General features: G+C 36.8%; 1 protein-coding gene and 1 non-coding gene across 13 annotated transcripts in view; one reads left to right on the top strand and one right to left on the bottom strand.

Annotated features, from left to right (window-relative positions):
* MAGI2 (membrane associated guanylate kinase, WW and PDZ domain containing 2) overlaps nt 1-15,567 on the bottom strand; it is a 1,444,461-nt gene that overhangs the window by 1,012,538 nt on the left and 416,356 nt on the right. The gene's annotated exons all lie outside the window — the stretch shown is intronic.
* LOC115935425 (U6 spliceosomal RNA) lies at nt 12,131-12,236 on the top strand. The gene has a single exon (XR_004071060.2). It is a non-coding gene; the product is annotated as a U6 spliceosomal RNA (small nuclear RNA).

The raw sequence follows: 15,567 nt of genomic DNA, 5'->3' as shown, positions 1-15,567 counted from the left end.
TGGAAAACATATTTCAGAATATTGTCCATGAAAATTTCCCCAATTTTGCTAGAGAGGTCAACATTCAAATTCAGAAAACTTAGAGAACCCCTCCAAAATACTACACAAGATTCCCAAAGGTCATAATGAAGAAATGTCAAACGCAGCTAGAAAGAAGGGTCAGCTAACCTACAAGGGGAACCCCATCAGACTAACAGTAGTCCTGTCATCAGAAACCCTACAAGCAGAAGAGATTGGGGGAATTCAGCATTCTTAAAGAAAAGAATTTTCAGCCAAGAATTTCATATATGGTCTAACTAAGCTTTCTAAGTGAAGGAGAAATAAAATCCTTTTCAGAAAAGCAAATGCTAAGGGAATTCATTACTATCGGACCTGCCTTTCAAGAGGTCCTGAAGGAAGTAGCAGTTATGAAAAGGACAAACTGTTACCAACCACTACAAAAGCACATTTAAGTACATAGACTAGTGACACTATAAAGCAACCACACAAACATGTCTGCATAATTACGAGCTAACAACCTGATGACAGGATCAAATCCACACATATCAATACTAACCTTGAATGTAAATAGAGTAAATGCCCCAATTAAAAGGCACAGAGTGGCAAGTTGAATAAAGAAGCAAAATCCAACAATATGCTGTCATCAAAAGACCCATCTCACATGAAGTGGCAGCCATAGGCTCAAAGAAATGGGATGGAGAAAAATCTACCAAGCAAACAGCAAACAGAAAAAAGCAGAGGTTGCTATTCTAATTTCAGATAAAACAGACTTTAATAAACATAAAAAAGTCAAAGAAGGGCATTACATAAAGGTAGAGGGCTCAATTCAAAAGAGACCTAACTATCCTAAATATATACACACACAGCACAGAAGCAGCCAGATATATAAAGTTTTTAGAGACCTACAAAGAGACATAGACAACCACAAAATAATAATGGAAGACTTTAACACTCCACTGAGAGTATTAGACAGATCATTGAGGCAGAAAGCTAACAAAGATATTTCAGGACCTTAACCAAAAGCTTGAAGAAGTGGACCTAATAGACATCTACAAAATTCTCCACCACAAAACAACAGAATGTACATACTTCTCATTTGCACATGACACACACTTTAAAGATGACCAAACAGTTGGGCATAAAACAACACTCAGCAAATGAAAAAACACAGATAGCAACCACACTTTTGGACCATGATATGATTTGGCTCTGTGTCCCCACTGAAATCTCACCTTGAATTGTAACAATCCCCATGTGTCAAGGGCAGGACTGGGTGGAGATAATTTAATCATGGGGGCAGTTTCCCCCATGCTGTTCTTGTGATACTGAGTGAACTCTCATGAGATCTAATTGTTTCATAAGACGTTTCCCCTTTCATTCAGCACTCATTCTCTATCCCGCCGCCCTGTGAAGAGGTGCCTTCCACCATGACTGTAAGTTTCCTGTGTTCTCCCCAGCCATGTGGAACTGTGAGTTGACTAAACCTCTTTTCTTTATAAACGACCCAATCTTGGGTATTTCTTTTTTCTGTTTTTCTTTATTTTCTTTTTTCTTTTTTTTTTGAGATGGAGTCTTGCTCTGTCACCCAGGCTGGAGTGCAGTGGTGATCTCAGCTCGCTTCCACTTCTGCCTCCTGGGTTCAAACAATTCTCCTGCCTCAGCCTCCCAAGTAGCTGGGACTACAGGTGTGAACTACTATGCCTGGCTAATTTTTGTATTTTGAGTAGAAATGGGGTTTCAGCATGTTGGCCAGTCCTGTCTTGAACTCCTGACCTCAGGTGATCCACCTGCCTTGTCCTCCCAAAGTTTTGGGATTACAGGCATGAGCCACTGAGCCTGACCTAGTCTTGGGTATTTCTTCATAGCAGCATGAGAAGAGACTAATACAGTAAAATTGGTACCAGGAGTGGGGTGCTGCTGTAAAGATACCAAAAAATGTGGAAGCAAATTTGGAAATGGGTAAAAGGCAAAGGTTAGAACAGTTTGGCGAGCTCAGAAGAAGACATAAAGATGTGCGAAAGTTTGTAACTTCCTAAAGACTTGTTGAATGGCTTTGACCAAAATACTGATAGTGATATGGACAATGAAGTCCAGGCTGAGGTAGTCTCAGTTGGAGATGAGGAACTTGTTGGGAACAGGAATAAAGGTGACTCTTGCTATGCTCCAGCAAAGAGATTGGAGGCATTTTGTTCCGCCTTAGAGACATGTGGAACTTTGAACTTGAGAGAGATGATTTAGGGTATCTGGTGGAAGAAATTTCTAAGCAGCAAAGCATTCAACATGTGACTTTGGTGCTCTTAAAAGCATTCAGTGTTGTGTATTCACAAAAATATGTTTTGGAAATGGAAGTTATGTTTAAAATGGAAGCAGAGCATAACATTTTAGAAAATTTGCAGCCCCACAAAGTGATGCAATAGAAACACCCATTTTCTGAGGAGAAATTCAAGCCTGCTGCAGAAATTGCATAAGAAATGAGGAACCAGTCAGGCGCGGTGGCTCATGCCTGTAATCCCAGCACTTTGTGAGGTGGAGGCAGGCTGATCATGAGGTCAGGAGATTGAGACCATCCTGGCTAACATGGTGAAACCCCATCTCTTCTAAAAATACAAAAAATTAGCTGGACATGGTGGCGGGCTCCTGTAGTCTCAGCTACTGGGGAGACTGAGGCAGGAGAATGGCATGAACCCAGGAGGCGGAGCTTGAAGTGAGCCGAGATTGCACCACTGCACTGCAACCTGGGTGACAGAGCAAGACTCTGTCTTAAAAAAAAAAAAAAGAAAAGAAATGAGGAGCCAAATGTTAATCGCCAAGACAATGGGGAAAAATGTCTCCAGGGCATATCAGAGGTCTTCACAGCAGCTCCTTCCATCACAGGCTCAGAGACCTAGGAGGAAAAATGGTTTCATTGGCTGGTTCCAAGGCCTTGCTGCTTTGTGCAGTCTTGGGACATGGTACCCTACATGCCAGCTGCTTCAGCTTCAGCTGTGGCTGAAAGAAGCAAAGGTACAGCTTGAGCCATTGCTTCACAGTGTGCATGCCCCAAGCCTTGTCAGCTTACAGGTGGTATTGGGCCTGCAGGTACACAGAAGTCAAGAAATGAGGTTGGGGAACTCCTACCTAGATTTCAGAGGACGTATGGAAACACCTGGATGTCTAGGCAGAAGTCTGCTGCATGGGTGGAGCCTTCATGAAGAACCTCTGCTAGGGCAGTGCAGAAGGGAAATGTGGGGTTGGAGCCCCCACACAGAGTCTCCACTGGGGCACTGCCTAGGGGAGCTATGAGAAGAGGGCCACCATCCTTCAGACCCTAGAATGGTTGATCCACACAGATTGCACTATGTGCCTGTAAAAGCAACTCAACACCAGCCTATGAAAGTGGCTGGGAGGGGGCCTGTACCCTGAAAAGTCACAGGGGTGGAGCTGCCAAAGGCCATGTGAGCCCACTTCTTGCATCACTGTGACCTGAATGTGAGACATGGAGTTGAAGCAGATTATTTTAGAACTTTAAGGTTTAATGACTGCCCTATTGGATTTCAAGTTTGCATGGGGCCGGTAGCCCTTGTTTAGGCCAATTTCTCCTATTTGGAATGGGTGTGTTTACTCAATGCCTATATCCCCATTGTATCTAGGAAGTAACTAGCTTGCTTTTGATTTTACAGGCTCATAGGTGGAAGGGACTTGTCTTGCTTCAAATGAAACTTTGGACTTGAGCTTTTGGGCTAATGCTGGAATGAGTTAAGATTTTGGGGGACTGTTGGAAGGGCATAATTGTGTTTTGAAATGTGAGGACATGAGATTTGGGAGGGGCTGGGGTGGAATGATATGGCTGCCTCTGTGTCCCCAACCAAATCTCATCTTGAATTGTAACAATCCCAATATGTCAAGGATGGGACCAGGTGGAGATAATTGAATCATGGGGGCAGTTTCCCCTATGCTGTTTTTGTGATAGTGAGCGAGTTCTCTCAAGATCTCATGGCTTCATAAGGGTTTCCCCCTTTTGCTCAGCAGTCATTGTCTATCCTGCTGCCCTGTGAAAAGGTGCCCTCCACCATGATTATAAGTTTCCTGAGGCCTCTCCAGCCATGTGGAACTTTGAGTCAATTAAACCTCTTTTCTTTATAAATTAACCAGTCTGTTTTATTTCTCCCTAGCAGCATGAAAATGGACTAATACAGACCAAAATGCAGTAAAAATAGAAATTAATGCTAAGAAAATCACTCAAAATAATACAATTAAATGTACATTAAACAACTTGCTCCTGAATGACTTCTGGGTAAATAATAAAATTAAATCAGAAATCAAGAAATTATTTGAAACTAATGAGAAAAAAATACCACATACCAGAATCTCTGAGATACATCCAAAGCAGTGATAAGAGGGGAGTTTATAGTGCTAAACACCCACATAAAATAGTTAGAAAGGTTTGAAATTAACCACCCAACATCATATCTAGAGGAACCAGAGAAATAAGAGGAAATGAAATCCAAAGCTAGCAGGAGACAAGAAATAACCAAAATCAGAACTGAAATGAAGGCAATTGAGACACAAAAACCCTACAAAACATAAACCTTCTTTGAAAGAATTAATAAGACAAATACACTGCTAGCTAGTAAGTTTAAAAAGAGACAAGATCCAAAAAAAAAAAAAAACCACATTCGGAAATGACAAAGGGGACATTACCACTGGCCACACAGAAATACAAGCCCCTTAGAGAAATACTTCTATGCAAACAAGCTAGAAACCTAGAAAATTATTCTGAAAACATACACCATCCCAAGATTGAACCAGGAAGAGACTGAATACCTGAACAGACCAATAACAAATTCTGAAATTGAATCAGTCGTAGAAAGCCTATGAACCAGAACAAGCTCAGGAAGAGACAGGTTCACTGCCAAATTCTACCAGATATATAAGGAAGAGCTGGTAATATTCTAAAAAATTGAGGAGAAAAGATTCCTCCCTAACTCATTCTATGAGGGCAGCATCATCCTGCACAAAAACTTAGCAGAGACACAACAAAAAAATAAAACTTCAGGCTAATATCATTTATGAATATAGATGCAAAATTCCTCAACAAAATACTAGCAAACCAAATCCAGCAGTACATCAAAAAGTGAATCCACCATGATCAAGTAGGCTTTATCCCTAGGATGCAAGTTTTGTTCAAAATATACAAATCAATAAGTGTGATACATCACATAAACAGAACTAAAGACAGAAAACAACATGATTATATCAATAGATACAGAAAAGGCATTAAATAATATTCAACATCCATTCATTTAATAAGCCTCCACAAACTAGGCATTGAAGGAACATGTTTCAAAATAATAAAAGCTATCTATGAAAAACCCACAGCCAACATCATAATGAATGGGCAAAAGCTGGAAGAATTCTCCTTGAAAACTGGAAGAAGACAAGGATGTCCTCTCTCACCACTCCTATTCAACATAGTGCCGAAAGTCCTAGCCAGAGAAATCTGGCAAGAGAAAGAAATAAAAGACATTCAAATAGAAAGAGAGGAAACCAAACTATCCCTGTTTGTTGATGATGTGATTCTATACCTCAAAAACCTCATAGTGTGTGCTCATATGCTCTTTGATCATATACACAATTTCAGCAAAGCTTCAGGATATACAATCAATGTACAAAAATCAGTAGCATTCCTATACACCAACAACATCCAAGCTGAGAGCCAAATTGAGACTGCAATTCCATTCACAATAGCAACAAAAAGAATAAAATACCTAGGAATACAGTTAACCAAAGTGGTGAAGTATTTCTACAATAAGAATTAGAAAACACTGCTCAAATAAATCAGAGATGACACAAACAAATGGAAAAATATTCCATGCTCATGGACAGTACGAATCAATATTGTAAAAATGGCCATACTGCCCAAAGCAATTTACAGATTTAATACTATTGCTATCAAATTACCAAAGACATTCTTCACAGAATTAGAAAAAAAAATCTTAAATTCACATGGAACCAAAAAGGATCTCCAATAGCCAAGGCAATTGTAAGCAAAAGAACAAAGCTGGAGGCATCACATTTCCCAATTTCAAACTATACTACAAGGCTACATTCACCAAAACAGCATGGTACTGATACAGAAACAGACATAGAGACCAATGGAACAGAATAGAGAGACTACGAATAATTCCCCACACCTACAATCATCTGATCTTTGAGAAAATCCACAAAAACAAGCAATGGGGAAAGTATCCCTATTCAATAAGTGGTGCTGGGTTAACCGACTTGCCATATGAAGATTGATACCAGACCCCTTGCTTACACCATATACAAAAATTAACTCAAGATGGATTAAACACGTAAGTCTAAAATCAAAAACTATAAGAACCCTGAATGATAACCTAGGAAATACTATTCTGGACATAGAACCCAGCAAAGGCTTCAAGACAAAGCCACCAATAGCAATTGCAACAAAAACAAAAATTGACAAATACAACTTAATTAAACCAAAGAGCTTCTGCATAGCAAAATAAAACAAAACAAAACAAAAAACTATCAACAAAGTAAAGACACAACCTAAAGAATGGGAGAAAATATTTGTAAACTATACAACCAACAAAAGTCTCATATCCAGAGTCTGTAAGTAGCTCAAACAAATTTACAAGCATAAAAACAACAACCCCACTAATGAGTGGGCAAAGGACATGAACAGTTTTCAGAAGAAGACATACGTGTGGACAACAAGCACATGAAAAAAAGCTCAATATCACTAATGATTAGAGAAATGCAAATCAAACCACAATGAGATACCATCTCTCACTAGTCAGAATGGCTGTTATTAAAAAGTTAAAAAAAAAAAACACATGCTGGTGAGGTTGTGGAGAAAAGGGAACACTTATGCATTGCTGCTGGGAATATAAACTAGTTCAAATATTGTGAAGGGCTGTTTGGTGATTTTTCAAGGAGCTTAAAATAGAACTACTATTTGACCCAGCAATCCCCTTTTTCAGTATATACCCAAAGAAATATAAACTGTTCTACCATAAAGAGACACATATGCATATGTTCATCACAGCACTATTCACAATAGCAAAGACATGGAATCAACATAAATGCCCATCAATGGTAGACTGAATAAAGAAAATGTGATACCTATATACCATGGAATACCATGCAGCCATAAAAAAATGAGATCATATCTTTTGCAGTAACATGGATAGAGTGGGAGGCCATTATCCTAAACAAACTAACACAGGAACAGAACACCAAATACCGCATTTTCTCATGTATAAGTGGAGGCTAAACATTGAGTATGTGGACACAAAGAAGGGAACAACACACACTGGGGCCTACTTGAGGGTAGAGGTTGGGAAAAAGATGAAGATCAAAAAACTACTTATTGGGTGCTATGCTTATTACCTGGGTGATGAAGTAATTTGTAAATCAAACTCCTGTGACATGCAATTTACCTATATAGCAAGCCTCCACATGTACCCCTGAGCCTAAAATAAGTTTTTTAAAAAGGAATAGAATGTGTGTTTGTGTGCATGCATGCATGGGTATATATTTGTTAGTGAAGCAGCTGGGGATGCACAATAAGGAGTAAAATAGCTGTTGGGTATGTGTCCGTAAAAAGAATTAGAACGTTGGTAGAGGAAGGACATGGGAAGATTTCTTTATCATTCTTGTCCTAGGTTGTTATCACTCTCACCACTGAAAGACAAGGTCCTGATCTGACACAGAAAAATGAAAAGCAGAAACTGAGTTGGAGAGACTGATCCTATACCAAGGTCAGAGATTTCGGTGGAAAACAAAATGGCAGAAAGACCAACAAGTATTGTAAACTGGAAAAGAAAGCTATTTATTCCTGTTGCCAAGTGGCTATAAAAGAAGTATATGAGGAAGTAGTATCAAGCAGGAAGTAGTAATCAAGGACTATGACAGTGAATTATATTATAATTGACTTTTACTGAATTATAAAATAGCATCTTCCAACTAGTGTTTTAGGGACCACTTATACACTTACCAGGCATACTGCTCTAGATTGGTGCATTCAATTGTCCATACCTGAAGTCTATCAGTTAAAATTTCCTAAAAATTCACTTTTAGACATCTGAGGCTACATTGCCTCTAGAAATACAAGGAAGACTAAGCCAGATATGGGAAAAAATAAAGAATACATAATTAATCAAATATATTCTCTATTGCCCAATTAATCAAATATATTCTCTATTGCCCCCATTCCCTGACTACATGCAAAGTTGTCCATAATTTTTAAAGCTATTAAAGGATATTTGAAGGATGCAGTCTTAAGCAACTTTGGCTCATCCCTTCAATTACTTGCAAGGAAAGCCTACTGAAAATATGTCTTTGATGTAACTTTCACTTTTACTGAAATATTACTATTTGTACTTAAGAACAGCAACTTTTTATAAAAAATGTCACGTGGAAGCAAGAGTGTGGACACACAACACATGGATTGGGGGGAAATATTTGCAAGCCATATATCTGATAAGGGGTTAATACACAAAATTTATGAGGAACTCAAACAACTCAATAGCAAGATAACAAACAACCCAACTTAAAAAATGGGCAAGAAGCCAGGTGTGGTGGCTCATGTCTGTAATCCAGCACTTTGGGAGGCTGAGGCGAGCAGATTGCCTGAGCTCAGGGGTTCGAGAGCAGCCTGGCCAACATGATGAAACCCCGTTTCTACTAAAAATACAAAAACTTAGTCCGGTGTGTTGGTGCATGCCTGTAGTCCCAGCTATTCGGGGGCTGAGGCATGAAAATCGCTTGAGCCCTGAGAGGCGGAGGTTGCAGTAAGCCAAGATCGGCAATCCAGCCTGGGAGACAGAGCAAGACTGTCTCTGAAAAAAAAGAAAAAAGAAAAAAAAAATGGGCAGGAGAGCTGAATAGACATTTCTCAAAATAAGACATACAAATGACCAAAAGACATATTTAAAAAATGCTTAATTCACTAATTATTAGAGAAATGCAAAATTAAAACCACAATGAAGTATCACTTCACATCTGTCATCCTGACAGATGAAAGATAAGTGTTGGTGGGGATGTGGTGAAAAGGGAATCTTTGTACATTGTTGGCAGAAATGTAAATTAGTACAGCTGTTATGAAAAACTGTATGGAGTTTCTAAAAAAAATAGAATTACCATATGATCTAGCAATCTCACGTCTGGGTATTACTCAAAGATTTGAAATGAGATTGTCAAAGAGCCATCTATACTCCCCTGTTCATTGAAGCAGCATTCACAATAGCCAATTCATGGAATCAACCTAAGTGTTCATCAACACGTGAATGAATAAAGAAAATATTATATACATATTTAATATATATATTAAATACAATACCACCCAGCCTTTAGAAAGAAGGAACTTCTGTCATTTGCAGCAACATGGATGGGATTGGAGAACATTACGCTAAGTGTTATGAATAAGCTAGGCACAGAAAGACAAGTGCCACATGTTTTCACTTGTATGTGAAATCTAAAACAACTGAACTCATAGAAGCCAAGAGTAGAATGGTGGTTGGGAATGAAAAGATGATGGTCAAAGGGTACAAAATCTCCGTGAAATAGAAATTTTATTTTTAGATTTACTGCACGATATGGTGAATGTACTTAACAACAGTGTATTGTACATTTCCAAATTGCTGAGAGAGTAAATTTCAAATGTTCTCAACCAAAAAATAAGTATTTGAGATGATGGATATGATAATTAGCTTGATTTAATATTCCATCTTGTATTAATAAATCATAGCATCATTTTGTAATCTACAAATGTATAGAATTATAAATTGTCAATATAGAATAATTTTAAAAAAATCATGTGACTACCCAAGAATAATTTTCAAAATCAAGAAAAATAATGGAGGCTACAAACTTCATTGTAAATGGATTTTTATTGCTTTGGCAGCAAGGCAGAGAGGACAGTAAGAAAAACATTACAGTAAAAAATATATCTTTGGGAGGCCAAGGTGAGTGGAACACCAGGTCAAGAGATCAAGACCATCCTGGCCAACATGGTAAAACCCCATCTCTACTAAAAATACAAAAATTAGCTGGGCATGGTGGCGTGCGCCTGTAGTCCCAGCTACTCAGCAGGCTGAGGCAGGAGAATCGCTTGAACCCGGGAGGCGGAGGTTGCAGTGAACCAAAATCGCTCCACTGCACTCTAGCCTGGTGACAAAGCGAGACTCCATCTCAAAAAAACAAACAAACAAAAAATGTATATACACACACACACACACACACACACACACACACACACGCATACGCATCTACACAGATACACATATGATGCATAATTTCACATTTTGGGATGGTGCTAGAGAGGCAGTTGTATTTATAGTGCAGAGGTCTAAAGGAAGCCGATGGTTAACTACTTCCTATGGGTAGGCTCAAGGAGCAGAAAATAGTTTTATACTGTCCAATGACTTACCTTTATACAGAACGTTACTATCTTATTATGAGAATCAGGGGCTAGCACAAATACTGCTTTTCCACATTTGTAACAAAATTAATTTTTTGCCTAATATAATTTTTATCTTTAAAACTCAATTACATCCCTGCCTAATTGATGACTTAAATGATTATCTCAATCATGACAAACATTTCAAATACATGAGTGCAACAATATTTGCTCGGTGCTAGTTTTAAAAGTCCAGGAATGCTCCATGTCATAAAAGAGGGCTCAGACATTACTATATATTTTTTATTTTGGACTGATAAGCTATTGTCTTGGTAATGAAAGGGGCTTTTTTATAAATTACCTATTCATGCAAAAATCTCATTTGAATGAAATTTTTACTGTCTTTTGATAAATAATCAACTTTATACATTAACCAAAATATTTTGTTTTTGAAAGTAAGTATAAAAAACACAAATATTATATTTTAAATAGTCTATTTCATGTTTATGGAAGTATGTGGCCAAGTATCCTTAGAATTTTCTGAGGTAGCATTACTATAGACTGCCCCAGACACCTGTTTTTATTCTGTACTACTTAAAATCATACTATGGCAATGAAAAACAACTATTCTGCATAATCATTTCAGAAAATAGTACCATGATTGCTAGCTTTTAGTGAGTAATACTTTTAAGGATAATATCTAATTGCTGACTCGTAAAAATCTGGAGAAATGGTTGTAGTTTTTAATATTTTTAAAATAAACTATCCTGTATTAATAAAATCTACAAAGCAGCTATCAATTTTATTAATAATTATACAAATATTTGAAGTCATTCATTAAAGAAGAAAGCTGATTTTAGAGATGTGATTAACTAAAGATGGGGTATTTAAGATAGAAAACACCGTTTTAAAATAAAACCCCCCAAACCCAACCTGTAATCTTTATCAGTTTCATAGCTATCATTATATTTGGTGACCTGAAATGTTTATATTTTTTTATTCTACCTTCAAACCAGGCAATTCTGTTTTGCAAGTGAGAGAGGATATCATTTTAGAGCTCATTTATAACTTAAGTTATTTAGTGTAAAATGCAGAATGTGAGGCTCAGAGTAGTAAAACTAAATTATGTAAGGTTTTGTTCACTCAGTGTTAATTAACTATAATAAGACTGTTGCCTTCTCTATGTGTAAAATATTACCTGTTTCAAAGTTTTAAAATATTTATTACTGTATTTATTCAACCAGAGAACTGTAAAGGGTAAATAGGGTGGTGTTCTAATTTACCAATAATCAAACGAGTTTAGAGATGAATTAACTCTCCTAAACTCACACAACAGAGATGTAATGTTTACTCTGGTCTCTTGATTTTGTTCCAAGCAATTTCTTCACCATGCTAGAAATTCTCAACAAGACAGGGAAGAAGGATAGGCACAGAAAAGGGCATATCCCCAAAATATTAATATTACCTAGTTTATTTTGCATGTGGCACATTAGCCTCTGCATTCAACGCCTCTGAGGATAAGCCACCCCCACTGAGGAGTATGTCACATCCTCCATGGGTACTGGGCCCAAGACCTTGAACTCCTATTTCAAGTGTAGGTTCTAACCTTATATGCAAAAGGCTGAGTTTAATGTTCGAGGAAGTGAAACATGGTATCCAGGAGTTGGTGACTGAAATGGATTTGGGTTTGGTGAGGGAAGAATCAACAATTTTGCCAAGATTTCTGTGTTCACATAGGCAGCACACATAGAAAACTGGAATGATACAGTGAAGATGAGCATGGCCCCTGCACAAGGATGACACACAAATCCATGAAGCATTCCATAAAATAAAACAAACAAACAATTTTGCCAAGATTTCTAGGAGAGCGATTGAGAAAATGATGGTAACATTGACACAGATTAGATTTTGGGACAAGGAGGTATTTTGCTTCACTTTGTTTTTAAGGGTGTGGCAACCTGACAGACCACAGGGACATAGTTCTCTGTTTTTGTTTTTGTTTGTTCCTTTGTTTTAACACATTGTGAATTTGGGACTAAAAATAAGAAAGCAGATGCAAACATGCTAAATGCATGAACATAGCAGGTGTTTAAGTAGACAGTGGGTGGATGAACACAAAAGACGGTAACAGAAGAGAGAATCTACTATATTAATGGGAGTGGCATTATCGTGGTATATCCTTCTCAAATTATTGATTTTATCTTCCACTTAAAATCAGGAGATACTGTGAAAATCAAAACAGAAATCCCAGAATTCTTCTTGGGATTAGAGTTCCCAAAACTTCATTTTAGTATCATGCTTTTCAATTCAAATGACTTGGATTATTTATATACAGCACTGAAGGACAATTTGTATGCAAATATTGTTGGCACAAGTCCATAATTAAATTGCAAAAGCTTGGAATGATATGGAACTTATCACTGATTACTTTCACAAGTGGCTCTCAGGAACAGAATCTCAATAAATCACTGCCATTCTTCTATATTTTTATACATCTGAACAACTAGCACCTTATCAGCATGCTAAGAGTTAGATATAGCAATCATGTTCTTCATGAGCATGATACAAATCTACCAAGAAGCTGCTACAAATCCATCCCTTACTCTTGTTATCATGTTTACAATTACCTTCCCTTTGCCGGTTTTATGTGATTCATATCTCTGCTCAAATATTACTCCTCACTCTATCTCCCACAACTCCATCCTCATCATTCACCATTCTTGTACTCATTTACATGGCATTTACCACTATCTAAAATTATATATTTACTTGTTTATTGTCATCGTCCCCTACAATGCAAATTTTGTAGGAGAGACAAGCCTGACACTTAGTAGTTAGTTATTCCATAGGTATTGCTCAATGACAAATGAAATGGATGAAATACAAAGCATTTTTGGAGAAACTATAAACCTCTCATATACAGACCAGTAACAGCATAACAGTAATAACATCACATTATGTCTCAAAATATTGAATTTTTCTATATTAAATGCTTAATAAGCTGCATGACATTTATATTGAGAGCTCAATCTGGACAACTATAAAGGGCAATTAGCAAGTATTCTAAATTATGCCAACTCTTTATAGTTCAGCTACAATGACTAATTGTTGATATTTTGAGATAATTTTATGTATTGATTAAAGGTGTCTTTATAAACAAAAGTGTTTACTGAATTTGGCTTCCTGATGTAAAATGTATATTTAGTTTCTCCTATTAATAATAAAAAATTGTCCATAATCAAAGCACATTTGTTTTGTAAAAAAAGTTTAAGTATATGATGATTTATGACTTTACTGAGTTTTATTTCCTGCTTTAAATGTTATATAATAATTGATTTAGATTTATCATCCAAATAATCATCTTATACAATCATCAAATAGAAAATAAGAATATAAAAATAATCCTTACTATTTTCAGTATATTCACATCAGGTATGAAACTACAGAGAACATAAACTATTATGCAAACATATTATATTACAAGATTGTACCATAACATGATGGCACCAACTTAATATATAATTTTAGCCCTCAGTTGAGCTATATTTCATTAAATTAAGTAAAAATGAAAGTTTTTGACCTAGTGAATCATCATGAGGAAAAATGGATGGCAAATGCAATTAATTTTAATATGTAAATTTTATACTTCAAAGCAGTATTTGCTAAACAAATATTCTCTGTCATTCTTTTGGCTTCGATCAATATAAGACCACAGGGGCCAGGCACGGTGGTTCACGCCTGTAATCCCAGAACTTTGGAAGGCCAAGGCGGGCAGATCATTTGAGGTCAGGAGTCTGAGACCAGCCTTACCAACATGGTGAAACCCCGTCTCTACTAAAAATACAAAAAATTAGATGGGTTTGGTGGCAGGTGCCTGTAATCTCAGCTACTTGGGAGGCTGAGGCAGGAAACTCACTTGAACCCAGGAGGTGGAGGTTGCAGTGAGCCAAGATTGCAACATTGCACTCCAGCCTGGGCGACAGAGCAAGACTCTGACTCAGAAAAAAAAAAAAAAGACTGCAGGGCACATTACCCGTTATGAGAGTGGAACATCAAGTCTAGGTTTAGATTTATTTTTTAACCATCAACTTATGAAATGTTAATTTTTAAAAATACGTAAAAATCTGAAGCACTCTATCTGTAGCTTTCAGGGAATCTATTATTAAAATTAAGCCTGCAGCAAAGGACATTAGTAAAAGGAAAGAATTTCTAAACAAAATATTTAACACTCGAAGTAGTAAACATATGGACAAGAATGTGGGAATTTCATCAGTTTTTATTAGATGTATCCAGACAAGCAACTTTTAAACTTTTCTAAAATCTGAAATCACTGTAACATTTCCAGAGGTCTTTTAAAGATCTTTTGAGAACGACAGGCTACGGCTTCGTGGAGCTATTCATTTACTGTGACAAATTATTTTCCCGTGATGAAGAATGGTTGTAATAGAAGAAATAAATTCACTGATAAGTACATGAGTTGTCCAAAAATGGTTTCATCAAAAATACTAAAAGCCAGGAGATTTTTGAACCACAGTCTAGGTTTAGAAGACCTAGTTGAGGGATGCTCTTGGATCTGTTCTATCTATGAAACTCTTCTTTTGCTTCTTCCCAGGTCTCCCTTGTTTCTGTACTAGTGAAACAAAAATCCTGGATGTAGAACTCCTCCATGTATTATCTATACTGGAAATTTCAGAAGGTGATGGACCATAGGCAAATGTGCTTCAAAATAAAGCTTAACTTGATCCAAGCAAGATATATAGCTATATGTTTCTTAAAGGTTTTACACCATTTGGTCACCTATGTGAAGGAAGTCTTTCTTTAAACACAACTCAAATAACCATTTTGGTTTTGACTTTTTGTTTGTTTTCTTTGATAATATGTATTACAATTTTCCTTAAAATATTTCAGAATAAACATTTTATATGTGTTTTCTATGTCTATGTCTGTGTAAGATGTGTAAGTAAACTTTAATCTATACCTTATGGACAATTAGTTAGCAGTGGAATACCTTAACCAAGACTCAATACTCCAAAGGAGATTACTTAGGGACTTCAAATGTTTGCATATCTACATTGGCTTGTTATTAATTTGCATTAGGAATCTTGGAAATTAATTTCTATTGCTAAAATTAAGGGCGTTCAGGATATATAGTTGGTTAGAAA

The sequence above is a fragment of the Gorilla gorilla genome, chromosome 6 (assembly GCF_029281585.2).
Source record: "Gorilla gorilla gorilla isolate KB3781 chromosome 6, NHGRI_mGorGor1-v2.1_pri, whole genome shotgun sequence".
Classification (NCBI taxonomy): domain Eukaryota; kingdom Metazoa; phylum Chordata; class Mammalia; order Primates; family Hominidae; genus Gorilla; species Gorilla gorilla.
The sequence above is the reverse complement of the archived record's forward strand: the minus strand, read 5'-3'. Positions and strand labels throughout refer to the sequence as shown.